The 13,337-nt window shown below is 55.4% G+C and overlaps 1 protein-coding gene and 1 pseudogene across 1 annotated transcript in view; one reads left to right on the top strand and one right to left on the bottom strand.

Moving 5' to 3' along the window:
* The window catches only part of LOC136570728 (uncharacterized), a 2,607,743-nt pseudogene that overhangs the window by 162,370 nt on the left and 2,432,036 nt on the right, over window positions 1-13,337 (bottom strand).
* The window catches only part of LOC136570729 (uncharacterized), a 2,347,277-nt gene that overhangs the window by 50,125 nt on the left and 2,283,815 nt on the right, over window positions 1-13,337 (top strand).

A 13,337-nucleotide genomic window follows, 5' to 3' on the forward strand; every position in this document is an offset into this window, starting at 1 on the left:
ACCATGTGATATTACACCCTTCTATTTAAACTCCACACCCATAATCCCAGTTCCATCATTCCATTTTGGAAGCCTTCTCCACAGCCTCAGGTCAAATGCAGTGTTCTCTTGGGGGTCAGTGTCTGTCAGCTCAGAAAGTCCAAAATTCTCAGCAGCCCGGGTTCCAACAGGTAACAATGTTCTCCTGTGTTCCAGTAGGTTCCATTGGGCCCGGCTCTGTCACCATGGACACCTGGTTCCATGGGATTCCATGGGGTGACAATGTTCTCCAGTGTCACCATGGACACCTGGTTCCATGGATTCCATGGGGTGACAATGTTCTCCAGTGTCACCATGGACACCTGGTTCCATGGATTGCATGGGGTGACAATGTTCTCCAGTGTCACCATGGACACCTGGTTCCATGGGATTCCATTGGGTGACAATGTTCTCCAGTGTCACCATGGACACCTGGTTCCATGGATTCCATGGGGTGACAATGTTCTCCAGTGTTCCATCAGGCCCGGCTCTGTCCCCATGGACACTCGGTTCCATGGGCAGTGTCCGTGTCCCAGTGGCACCTGTGTTCCATGGCACCCCTGTCTGACCAGGGACAGTTTGTTCCAGGACATTCCATGGAGTCCCAGCGGTCACTTGGGTTCCATGCAGGTGCCGGGGCAGCGGGAGCTCAGCCCAAATATCCTGGGGGTCCCTGGGCTGGTGTTTTTTTGGGGGAACCTTTGGATCTTGCAGGGCTCCAAAGCTGAGCCACGGATGCCCCTTGGGACAGAGTGGAAGCCAGGAGACCCTGATGGAAGCCAGGAGACCCTGATGGAGACCAGGAGACCCTGATGGAAGCCAGGAGACCCTGATGGAGCCAGGAGATCCTGATGGAAGACAGGAGACCCTGATGGAGCCAGGAGACCCTGATGGAGCCAGGAGAGCCTGATGGAAGCCAGGAGACCCTGATGGAGACCAGGAGACCCTGATGGAGCCAGGAGACCCTGATGGAGACCAAGAGACCCTGATGGAGCCACGAGACCCTGATGGAGCCAGGAGACCCTGATGGAGCCAAGGCTGCAGCGGGACACAGAGGGACCTCACGGGAGCCAGGAGAGCGTTGTGAGCCTGTGGAACAATGTGGCACCGAGGTTTCACTGGGGCTTGGCAGAAGCTCCTGGAGACAAGGAAGCGCTGGGAGCCTCCGGAATCAGCGTCTGCAGGAGGATTTTCTGCTCCCTCCTGGGATGCTGGTGGACAATAAAGCCTGAGGCAGCCTCCCAAGGGTCCGGCTGTGCCACCAGCGGGGGCCACATCTGGGGGGACGCCCTGCCAGCCCTGGCCCTGCTGCTCCTCCTGGCCGGGCCTGGAGCTGCTGGGAGCCCGGGCTGGGGGAATCCTCAGGGCTGTGCAAGGCAAGGTTCAGCACAAGCAGCCCTGGGGCGAGATGTGCAGTGTGAAACACACCAATCACTTGATTTTAAAATTGTAAAAGTTCCATAGTAATAAAATGGTTATAAAAATAGTAATGCAATTAGAGAAATAATAATTTGGACAATTTGAATTAGGACAATATGAGACAATAGAGAGAAAGGGTTATGGAGGTCCGGGTACTTTTTCTGGGCACCACAAGCCTGAAAAGGGACACCCGTTAACAAAGGATTAACCCTTAAAAACAACAGCCTGTTGCATATTCATACACTTCATGCATGATGCATAAATTCCATTCAAACACAGGATTCTGTCTGGGCAGTGCCACCTTCTTCCTCCGAATCCTAACAGCGCCTTCGGGGTGGGAAGAAGTTCATTTCTTCTGATAAGAGGGCAATAAATTCTTTTTCTCTGAAAGATTTAGGTGTCCTGTGGCTGCTATCTCACTGCGAGTCCTTTCTTTAAAAAAAGAATCCTACATAGCATCGTTTCTATTTTAACATTTTTTATAACCTAAAACTATATTTAACATAGTACTTAAGAGAATTAATACAGCATTGCTTTCTAACACCAGACATATAATATTCATTTTAATATTTGTGAAAAGCCAATCATAAAATACATGCATTTTTCACATGCAGGCAAAGCCAGCGAGGCAGCAGAGCAAGAGAGAGAGCAGAGCCAGCGACACAACAAACGCAGCGAGAGCGAGAGAGCAAGTTTGAACAGAGCTTGCAAAGGGCAAAATCAGCTCAGACCAGGTTAGACTGAAGAACAAGGAGCACCAGGCATGGGCTGATGGTCCAGGTAAAAAGTTCCAGCGTGAGGAGGACGACAGAAGCCTTCATCAAAAGAGCACCAGAAGACTGAGGGCCGCCACAGGAGGAACGGACGCAGGCGCTGAAGCCACACACGGCTGTAAAACCGGGACACAGCTTTATGCAAATGTGAGTATGCTAATGAAGTGTTGTAATTGTGACTTTAAAATGGAGCTGAAGGCTAAAGGAGACCGAGTGGGTTTTTGCCAGAGAGATCCCCCTCGCTCCCAGCGCTGGATACACAAATCCCTGCTCTGTCTGACTGCAGAGTTTGATTTCCTTGCCCAGTTTGTCCCACTACCCCTTTCCCTCCCCTCTCCCAGTCCCATTTATGGGATTTGGGGTCATTTATGGGATTTGGCGTCATTTATGGGATTGGGGTCATTTGGGGCATTTGGGGTCATTTGGGGGATTTGGGTTCTTTGTGTGCCTTTGGGGTTATTTGGGGGTTTTTTGGGGTTATTCAGGGAAAATTTGGGATAATTTGGGGTAATTTTTCACATTGTTGGGTTTTTAGGGCCGTGTGTGTGTGGGGTAATTCAGGGCCAATTCTGTGTGGGTTTGGGATCATTTTATGGGATTGGATGGGATTTTAATGGATTTTAATAGGAATTTAGTAGGATTTTAATAGAATTTAATGGGATTTAATAGAAATGTAATAGGATTTAATGGGATTTCAATGGGATTTGATGGACTTTAAGTGGAATTTGATGGGATTGTAATGGAATTTTATGGGATTTTAATGAGATGTCATGGGATTTTAATGGAATTTAATAGGATTTTATTGGATTTTAATGGTGTTTAATGGGAACTGAGTGGAATTTTTATGGGATTTTTATGGGATTTTAATGGGATTTGATGGGGGTTTCCCCCAGTCCACAGCTCCCTCCCACCTCAATTTGGGGGTCCCATCCCCCTCTTCCCCGCCACTCTCCCGCCCCTTCCCCATCGTTCCCCCAGTCCCCAATCCCCTCCCCCGTGCTTGGTTTTGGGGGTTCCAGGCCCCTCCTGCTCCCTTTGGGGGTCCCGACCCCCCTTTGGTTGAATTTGGGGCCCCCCCGCCCCCCTTCTCCCCGCGCCCCCCGCTCCTCCCGCGGCCGGGGGGGCTCCCAGCGCCCCCAGTGCCACCAGTGCGGCCCCAGCTGCCCCCGCACGCCCCATCCCCATCGCCGGGGTCACCGCCCCCCGCCCCAAATTCCTCTCCTGGACACTGAGAGTCATCAGCGACAAACGCTCTGATTGGCTGGGAATGGCCCCGCGCAGTCTCTGATTGGCCAGCGCTGTGAGAGGCGCTGGGTTCTGCCCGGCACCCGATGAGTCACAGCCGAGCCGGGCGCTGATTCGCTGGAAAGCGCCGGGCGGGGCCAGAGCGCCGAGTTTCTGCCCGGCAACGGGATCGTCATCAGCGCCCCGCGCTCTGATTGGCCAGAGTCTGTCTCGGGCTGGGGACGGGAGGAACTGGGCACCCCCAGGAGCCCCTCGGGTTTGGGGCTTTCGATCCCCTCTCGGCCCTCGGGGCGGCCCTGGGGCCCCCCCAACACCCCCAAAATGGGGAGGGTCCGCGGGGCCCTTTGGAACCCCCAGAAATGGGCGGGGAGCGGCAGGAGCCGCCCCAAAAAGGGATGGAAGGGTCCGGGCCGGGAATGGGGGAGGCTCTGGGGATGGCTCCGGCCCGGATCGGGGCGGGCTGGGATTGAGGGAGGCTCCGTTCAGCGGCCGGGGAGGGGCTGGGCCTGGGGAGGGCTCCGGGATTGTGGGGATGGGGCCATTCCGGGACTGCGGCGGGGCCTCTCCCTGGGGTTGGGGTCCGGCATTGGCTCAGGGACCCTCCCCGTTCCTGTTCCGCTTCCCGATCCCGTTCCCGATCCCGATCCCGCCGCTGGCTCCAGGGAATGTCCCTGATCTCAACCCCGACCCCAAACCCGAGGTGAGGTCAAACATTGGGGTCAAACACCCCAAATCCTGGGGTCAACTCCCCCGGACCCCAAATCCTGGGGTTCAAACACTGGGGGGGGGGGGGCAAACACCCCCAGACCCAAACTCTGCGATCTCAACCTCCCCCCCCGCCCCCCAGCCCGAACCCCAAATTTTAGGCCTTAAACCCCCCCAAATCGCAGATCCTGGGGTGTCAAAAACTCTCCAGTTTGCAAATGTTGGGGTTAAATCCCCCTGAACCCAAATCCTGGGGTTTGAAACATTTGGGGTGTCCAACACCCCCCGTTCCCAAAGTCTGGGGTCAAACACCCCCAAATCCCAAATCCTGAGGTGTCAAACACCCCCAAGCCCCAAAGTTTGGGGTCTAAACCCCCATTCCCCAACTCCTGGGGTTTGAAATATCTGGGGTGTCCAACCCTCCTCATCCCCAAAGTCTGGGGTCAAAGCCCCGTATGCCCAAACTTTAGGGTCAAAGGCCCCCCGATCCCAAAGTCTGGGGTGTCAAATCCCACTGATCCCCCCAACTTTGGGGTTAAATCCCCCCAAATCCTGGGGTCAATCCCCCCAGTTCCCAAACTTTGGGGTAAAAACTCCCTGATCCCCAAATCCTGGGGTTTGAAACATCTGGTGTGTCCAACCGCCCTGATCCCAAAGTTTGGGGGTCAAACCCCCTGATCCCCAAATCCTGGGGAAAAAAGCTCCCAAACCCCAAATCCTGGGAACAAAAACCCCCAAATCCAAACCCGGGGGTTTCAAACATCCCCAATTCCCAAAGTTTGGGGTCAAAAATCCCCAAACCCTGAGGTGTCAAAATCCCCTAAACCCTAAATTTTGGGATCAAACCCCCAATTCACAAAGTTTGGGGTCAAACATCTCCAAACCCCGAATTTTAGTATCACACACCCCCCCCCCCAACCCCGAGTCCCCAAATTTGGGGTCATTTGAGGTTTATTTGGGGCAGCTCCAGGTGCAATGTCTGCAGAGAGACCCTGGGTACAATGCTGGGAAAAACCCCAATAAGCCCTCAGGAGCCCCAAAATCCCTGGGGGTGGGAAAGGGGATTTGGGGTGAAAGAAGAAGGATTTGGAATGCACAAAGAAGGATTTGGGATGGAGAGAGGGGATTTGGGTGGGAAGCTGGGTCCCTTTTTGGCACAGGAGATCTTCCTGGCGCTGCTCTGGGTGATGCTGAAGCCCTGCAGGGCCTCGCGGGCGGCGCCCGCCTGCACCTCGGGCTCCAACTGCACCCAGGCGATGTCGCGGGGCCCGGGCACCAGGGCAGCTCCTGAACCCCGGGAACCTGGGCTGGGAACGGGGCCAGCAGAGCCCCAGACACCCGGGAGTGTTCCCCAGATACCCAGGAATGTTCCCCAGACACCAGGGAATGTTCCCCAGAAACCCAGGAATGTTCCCCAGAAACCCGGGAATGTTCCACAGACACCCGGGAGTGTTCCCCAGACACCCAGGAATGTTCTGATCACCACGGGCCGTGGGAAGTGGAAGAGGAGAAGCATGAGCAGGGCAGGGACTGATTTGGACACCATGGTCTGCAGGAGGAGAGAGGCAATTTGTGTTGCTTTGCACAAGAGTCGCAAACCCGTGTGTTATTAGGGAATGGCCGCTCCTGCTGTGCCAGAGCACTCGAGCAGGGGTGAGAATCTGGTGTCAAAGTGCATTCATGTGCTCCATGTTGCATGGGGCACCTGTGTGCAGGAATAGAGAACACCTTCCCTCAGATGGGATCTGCTGTGGCAAGGCCCCTCTGGTTTTCTCCTCCACGCAGCAGTTTGCATGCAGAATGTGGGGAGATGTAACTTTGAGGTCCTCCTGCTCACCCTTGGGTTCCCCTTGCAGAGCCTCAGCCCCTGCGTTCTGTCAGGGCCCCTGGGCAGGTGGGATATTCCCAGAGGAGAGGGGCCGGCTGTGTCCCCATTGCCCCTGTCCCTTATGTGCCTGTGCTCAGGGGGGCACAGAGAGGATGGGGACTCCTGCCTGCCCCGTGTCCTGTCCGCCTGCCGGGCCTGTCCCAGGGCAGCCGGGCTGTGATTGCTGTGCTGTGTCCCCCTGTCCCTGCTGTCCCTGCTGTCCCTGCTGTCCCTGCTGTCATGGCCCACTGCAGGTTCCACACCTACACAGCCATGGTGGCTCCTGAGCTCTGCCGGGACCTAAGTGACAGTCTGAGTGGTGGCACTCCTGGTTTTCTTGCATTTGGCATTGCGCAGAGCAGAGGCTGGATCACAGCACCAAAGGAGCAGCTGCTGCAGGGGAGGAAAGGAGCCTCTGCATGGCCAAGGGCTGCTGTGGTGCCCCTGTGTCAGGAATTCCCCACAGCTGACACCTGAGTCCAGCATGGACACTCACAGACACAGCGTTTGTTCAGGCATTGCCTTTATTGCATCTTGACAGGGACTGCAGCTGCCTGAGGGAAGTCACCCTCCCGAGACAGGAGGGCAGAGAGTGTAATTTAAATTAACCAATTGTGATTGTAGGCATTCGTAGCAACAGTCTATGTACTGTATATATGAATATTAATCAAGACACAAAATAATTATTGGATCATGAAGATTAATCAACATTTGCTGTTTTAGATAAAAAGAAAGTATACTTCAGTTTTGCTTAACTGCAATAATTCTTGGTAATTTTGAAGAATTATAAGTTCTATATAATCTAAAGAAAAGTGCCATTATTTAATTATACCTATTATTAAAATATTTATGATCTCTTACAAGAGTATTAATCTACATTATAGTAATAAAAAGTTTGGAAAATGTTTCTAAAGGCAACTATTTTTAAATAAGATATTTTAAATATTTCAAAACTATTTAAGAATTTGAATCAATCTCCAAACATTGGCCCGATGCCTTCAGATGGTGCTTTCCTCCGAGCAGATGCAAAGGCTCTGTATGGAAAAGGGTTAAAATCGATGCAGTTACTACAGATCCCGTGAGGAGAGAGAGGGCAGAGGGGCAGGGTGTGTCAGGAGCCCGGAGCCTGTGCCCCGGCGCAGGGCTGTGCTGGGCAGCAAGCGCAGCTCTGTGCGCCGGCTGCTCACAAAGATGTGCGGCTCGCCTTGGCCGGCCCAGAGAGCATCTCCAGCAGGAAGCTTTTCTTCACACAGCCACTGCCTGTGCTCCTCCAAAAGCCTGCCCTGCCTACCTTCAGCACCCTGTTTGTATCCCTATTCATTCCAATCAGCCTGGCCATTTGCTTTTCTATTTCTTTCGTGGCCCGGCGCATTTGCTCCATGTCTTTGAATCTCTTCCTAAGGAGCCGCCTTCTCCGCTCGCTTTCCACCTTCCTCCTTCTGGCCTTTTCCTCAGCTCTCTGGGCCGCTGCTCTCTGCCTCGTGGCTGCCCTTCTGCGCCTGAGCCACCAGCCCAAAGGCAGGAGCAGCAGCTGAGCAATTTGCCAGAGCTGGTGCAGGTAGCACAAGGCAGCCAGGAGCCAGGGTCCAAGCCAGGCTCAGCTGGCTCTGGGGGTGCCGGTTTCATCTCCTCTGCACGGTGCTGCCCATCCCCATCGTGGTGAAATCTGTCCACCACGGAAAGTGGGAACAGGAAGATGAGCAGCACAAGCACAGCCAGGACTGCTCTGTCCGCCATGGTCTGCAGGAGGAGAGAGACAAGGCTTTCACTGGGGCTCCCAAGGGAGCTTGTGGGGACTGAAGTGAGGCCCGGAGGCGCAGGGATGTGAGGGCAGAAGCAGAGGGCCCCGGGCAGCTGGCAGGCAGCAGGGCCTGTGCCAGTGGGCCAGCAGCAGCAGCCCCGTGCCCCGGCCAAGGCGCCGGCCCCAGGGGCTGGCCCTGGGTGCAGGGGGACAATGCAGGCCCGGGTGCGGCGCTTGTGGCCCAGCCCTGGCCCGGCCCAGCCCCGCCACGTGTGCACTCACCGCTTGCCCAAGCTGTGCTGGGCCAGCGTTACCTGCGGGGGCCTTTTCCAGCTGCCCCCATTGTGACACGCTGCCCCTGGTGTCACAGGGGCCAGAGGCATCACAGCCGGGCCAGCCCTGCCCTTGGTGCCCAGCCCAGCTCAGGGGCTCCCAGTGGGCCCAGCAATGAAAGCCCCGGCAGGCAGCAAGTGCAGCCCCTCTGGGAGGGGATGGGCCCCAGGGGCTCCCTTCACAAAGCAGGCAGAAGTCCCCACTGATAAGTTTCCAAAGGGAAAAGATTATAATCAGTAATGTTGAGTAGGATACATATTATCAACTATGAAAACACCTGAGGTGCTTTTCCTAATGGGACTCGTTCTTCTGTCAGTGGGGTTGGGTGATGGTTGCTCAGTTTTTCTTGCTTGACTATTCCCTGATCCAGTCCATCCAAGACTTCTGTGAAACCTTCCCATTGTCAGACAGCAGAAATAAAGAACTGCAGTGAAACCACTTCTAGTCCCCTTCAGATCAAGAAGGTGCAGGGGGATGGTTCTGGCAGAGAATTTGAGCTGCTCTGGACAGAGTCGCACTGCTGTGTTAGCAGGGATTGGCTGCTTGTGTTTTCCTTTGGATGAACAGAATCTTCATTGCGTCCCCAGTGAACACATGGAGCTCACAGCAGCAGTGCCTCTTGCCTGTTCCCTGCCCAGCCAGACCTTCCAGGCCAGCTGAAATGCCCAGCGTGGCCTTTGAGCACAAAGGGATTGCAGAGCCAAAAGCATCTGTGTAGCCACCATGGTGTTCAGCGGCTGCTGCTCGGGGAAGGGCACTGAGAGGAGGCCACTGCTGCTCTTGTCAGAGCGCTGCTGTGCAGGGATGTCCCTCGCCCTGCTCAGTCCCACATCTGCCCATCTTTTGGCCTGCTCTGAGCTCAGGTGGATGCCATCTGCTCCCAGCAGACCCAGCTGCTCCACGGGAGATGCACAGGCATGGAATCCAAAACCTTGAGTATCCCCTGAGTAGCCAGGCATTCAGCTGTTCAGTTTGTCACGGCCCACATCAGGGGTTAGAACAAGATGGTTTTTCAGATCCCTTGTGACCCGAACCATTCCAGGATTCTAGGATTTCTCCATGACTGACTTTGGTCCCCTCAAAAGACCTCCTCTCTCCTCTCTTCCCTCCACCTGTGGAGAACGCATTCTGATGCTGCTGCTGCTGTTGGGACAGGTTGGTGGATACTCTTCCTGCCATCCCATGGGAGTAAGCATGACTCCTCTCTGAAGTCTTTGTCCCTGAATCAGTGCCTTCAAATAACAGTTATCTCCCCTCCTTCCTTTTCCATTCAGCACTTGAGCAGACACAGCATTTCTCATCGTTTTCCACAGAACAGTACAGGTGCCAGTTCCCATCTTGTGGAGGCCTCTGCCATAAATCAGCCTGACAGGTTTATTCTCTATGTAATGGGAAATGATGACAAATGCAGCTGCATAATCTAGTTAGTAACTCACCATAATGACTGCTTCTGGGGTGATTTATGGGTTTTGTCACATGTGAGCTTTCAGAATTTTAGAGGTTACATTTTTCACACTTTTTTGTTGGAATCTCAGTTTATCAGACTTCACTGCAGCATTAATCACTTGCAGTACAACCCTGGACTTCACAAATGTATCACATCAGCGTGAAAAAGGCAGAGAAAACAAGAACTGTTGTGAATTAATGAGCCGGGTAACACATGTCTCACAACAGCGATGAAACAACCTGTGTTCTTCTTCAAGCCGCAACAGAAAGTCCCAAAGTCTGGTTATTTGATTTTTTTTATTTTTTTTTTTTCACAAAACACAGGCAGCAGCAAAGAACTGAAACAACACAGCCAGGTTTGAAACCTGAAAGATCTGCAAGGCTGAGTCTATCCTAGTTAATGGTGAAATGATGTGTGAATCTGTCCTAGATGTTCAAATGAAGAAGATTGAGTCCCAGTTATAATATGGCTTCTAAGCAAAACACTGGGATTATATAGGAGAAATGCATGTGTCATGAAACAACCAAGAAATCAGAGAGACAGTTCCAAGCTCTACTGTGAAGGTCTGGGAAATGTTCAGAGTTACCATCTGTGGAGTTTGGTGCAGGATAAACTGGAACAAAAGGCCATCATTACCCAAATTGATTTTGTTCAGGCTGGTCTGTTGGTTTTTTTTGGTTTGTTTTTTTTGTTTTTGTTTTTGTTTTTTTGTTTTTTTGGTTTTTTGTTTTATTTTTTTGGTTTGGTTTGGTTTGGGTTTTTTTTTTTTTTGGTTTGTTTTTTTTTTTTTTCGTTTTTTGTTTTTTATTGTTTGTCAGGTAATGTTTTTTAATACTCCAAGAAATATGTTGAAAAGGTCAGCATGATCCATCAGACACAAGCAGGGGGGCTGGGGTAGATGCAACATGTTCCTTGCACTGGAGGGTAGACAGAGGCAAGATCTGGTTTGGGGTCAATCACACCTGGATCAGGGAGGTGGCTGAAACCTGGGCTGGCCAAAGCCTTAGAATCACAAAATATCCTGGGCTGGAAAGGACCCCCAAGGATCACCAAGTCCAACTCCTGGCCCTGCAGAGGACACCTCCCCAAGAATCCCACGCTGTGCCTTGGCATGTGCTGGTGGGCAGGAGCACACAGCTGGCCGTGGCTTTGGGTGCATGGGTAAGATGAGATGGTGAGGAGCATCCCTGCTCCCTGAGCTCCTGGAGAGCTGCAGACACTGATCACTGGTAAGGACAGCACCAGGGCCATGGCCTGGGGCTGGTGATCTGGTGTCTCCTTTCTGCTGCTGCTTTCTGCTACAGATAACAGCCTGGTACCAAGGTCTTGTTGCTGAGGTGATAAACGGCTGGTGAGATTCCCTCCCTGCTTTTGTCTGCACGAGTTCTTATGCTCAGCACCAGGAAGGATTGGGCCAGAATGGAGGCATTTGGGGTCTCAGGGCTGAGGCTGAGACAGACAGGCAGGCAGAGCAGCTCCTCCTGGCTGATGCAAACATTAGCCCTGTGCTGGCCAGGCCAGTGATCCATAGCTATGGGTCCACAGTTATGGTGGTGGTGGGTATTCACTGGGAGAAGAGGAGGTGTAAAATGAAGCTTCGGAAGCTGCTTGGGATCCTGGAAGCTGCTCAGACCCCACTTGACCACAGTGGTTGTTTGGCCAGCTGAAGTGATGGAATTTATTGGGCTGTACAGGGACAGTTTTCTGTGCAAACATGAAGGACTTTCAAGGGGGATGAAATAGGGCCTCATAGTAGAAACAGCTGGGCTGAACACTCTTTATTCCAGCTATGAATCTTTGCTCTTAAGAGCAACAGATTCCACCTTTCATTAAACTGTTAGTTCCAGAGTGCCCAGGATGCGTCGGGCAAGTCAGCTCTGGCAGGAAGAAGGCGGCTGCCAGGGGGCTGCTTGTGGCCTCTGACAGCCCCATTGCTCAGGGCTTGCCAGCGCCCCAGCCCCTCAGGCCCTGCCCCAGCGCGGCCAAGCTGCCCGGCAGCAGCGCCGCAGCCCCACAGCAGCTCCAGAGCAGCCCCATGCAGAGGCACCCGGGAGCCCTCAGCAAGGCAGCCAGCAGCAGACGGGCAGGAGGGCACGGATGGCGCTTCCTGCCTGGCACAGGGCTTGTGGCCATCTCCAGGCAGCGCTCTGGCAGGGATCCCCGCAGCTCCGGCCCCTGCCCAGCCGCTCTGTGGGCAGCACAAAGGCTTCAGCAGAACCACCAAAGGCCAAGGGCCTTCTGGCCATTTCCCCTTGCCCACTGCACGCCTGGGCAGCTGGCTGAGCACAAGCACCCTTTATCCCCTCTTCCCCTAGGCCCTGCGCACCCTGGGCAGCAAAAGAAAGATCCTGGCAGTCTGTGTATTAGAACACAGTCTATATTTACATGGTAAAGGGAAAAAAAAAAAAAAGAAAACATTCTTGAAGTAAAAGAAAATTCCTCCTGATTTAGGTGGCCCCAGCAAAAAGAGCTTCTGGGATCAGCTCTCCACGGAGCTGCGGCAGGGCAGGCAGCCGAGCAGTGACAGACGAGGCCGTGTCTTCCATGCCCTGCACAGGTGATTTCGGAGCCACTGGAAGCTGGAGATGGGAGCCCGCTCTCCTGACTTGAGGATGCAGAGCGTTTGAATTGCCAGGCTTCTGACGGCAAGGCTGATGTCATTTGTTTTGTCTTCAAGAGCTGCAAGAGAGAGCAACAGAGCCACGGTCAGAGCCAGATCTGCAGGGAGCCGAGGAGAGCCCCCAGCAAGGGCCATGCCAGCCGGCTCTTGCCATGGCCAGGAGGGAGCAGGGAGCAAGGCGATCAGGCCGAAGCTGCGGGCCACCAATGGCCCCCGTGGCCCTGAAAGCTCAGTGTGCTCTGGCCACGGGAGCAGAGCCCTGCGCAGCCGGGGCAGAGCTTGCAGCTCTCCCCGGCAGCCCCCGCTGCCAGCCCGCTGCCCTCACTCACCAGTGCAGATCAGCTGCAGCTCTCGCTGCTGCCCCCTCAGGCGCCGCCCGGCCATGCCTGTGAACACAGAGCCTGTCACGGCGGCAGCGGCACAGCTCCCTGCCAGCGGCGCTGCCGGCGCTGTGGCCACACGGGCTGCTGGCCCGGCAGGGCTCAGCCCGGCCCTTGGCGCACGCTGCCGCCCCAGGGCACGGCTGCCAGAGGGCGGCAGCAGCAATGCCCAGCCCAGGCGGGGCTCCACGGCGCCGGGCCCGGCTGGCGCTGCCGGGGCAGCAGGCGGGGCCGGGGCCGAGCTGTGGCGGGCCGGGCCGGGGAGGGAGCGCGGGCTCGTGGCTCACCCATGAAGCTGATGGCCGCCTCTCGCAGGGGCTCCTGTGGGCTCTGCAGGTAGCGCAGGGCCCGGCGCAGGTGCTCGGCCGCTCGGCTCCTGTCCTCTGCCAGCTGCAGAGAGCGGCAGGAGGGAAGGCTTGGCGCGGGCTCAGCCCCTGGGCCGGGCGCTGCCTGCGCCCGGCCCCGGCCTCCCCTGCCCGCACAGCCCTGAGGCGCGGCCAGCAGCCGCCGGCCAAGGGCTCCCGAGGGGAGGGGGCAGCGGGCCGGCTGCTGCCCGGGGAGCCGCGGTGCCGCCCCGCAGCCCCGCCGGGCCGGGGCTCCACGGGCACCCGGCTCGGGCCCACGGGAGCCTGGAGAGGAGCCCGCGCGGCCTCTGGCTGCCGCAGCGGGCAGGGGCACAGCTGCCCGGCGCGCACACTGAGCGCCGCCCTCAGGGGCCTTCTCCAGCCTGAGGCTGGGCCTTGCAGGCCCTCCTTACCAGGCACTCGCTGAACTTCCATAGTTTCTGCT

Source organism: Molothrus aeneus, unplaced genomic scaffold (genome assembly GCF_037042795.1).
Source record: "Molothrus aeneus isolate 106 unplaced genomic scaffold, BPBGC_Maene_1.0 scaffold_36, whole genome shotgun sequence".
Taxonomy (NCBI): domain Eukaryota; kingdom Metazoa; phylum Chordata; class Aves; order Passeriformes; family Icteridae; genus Molothrus; species Molothrus aeneus.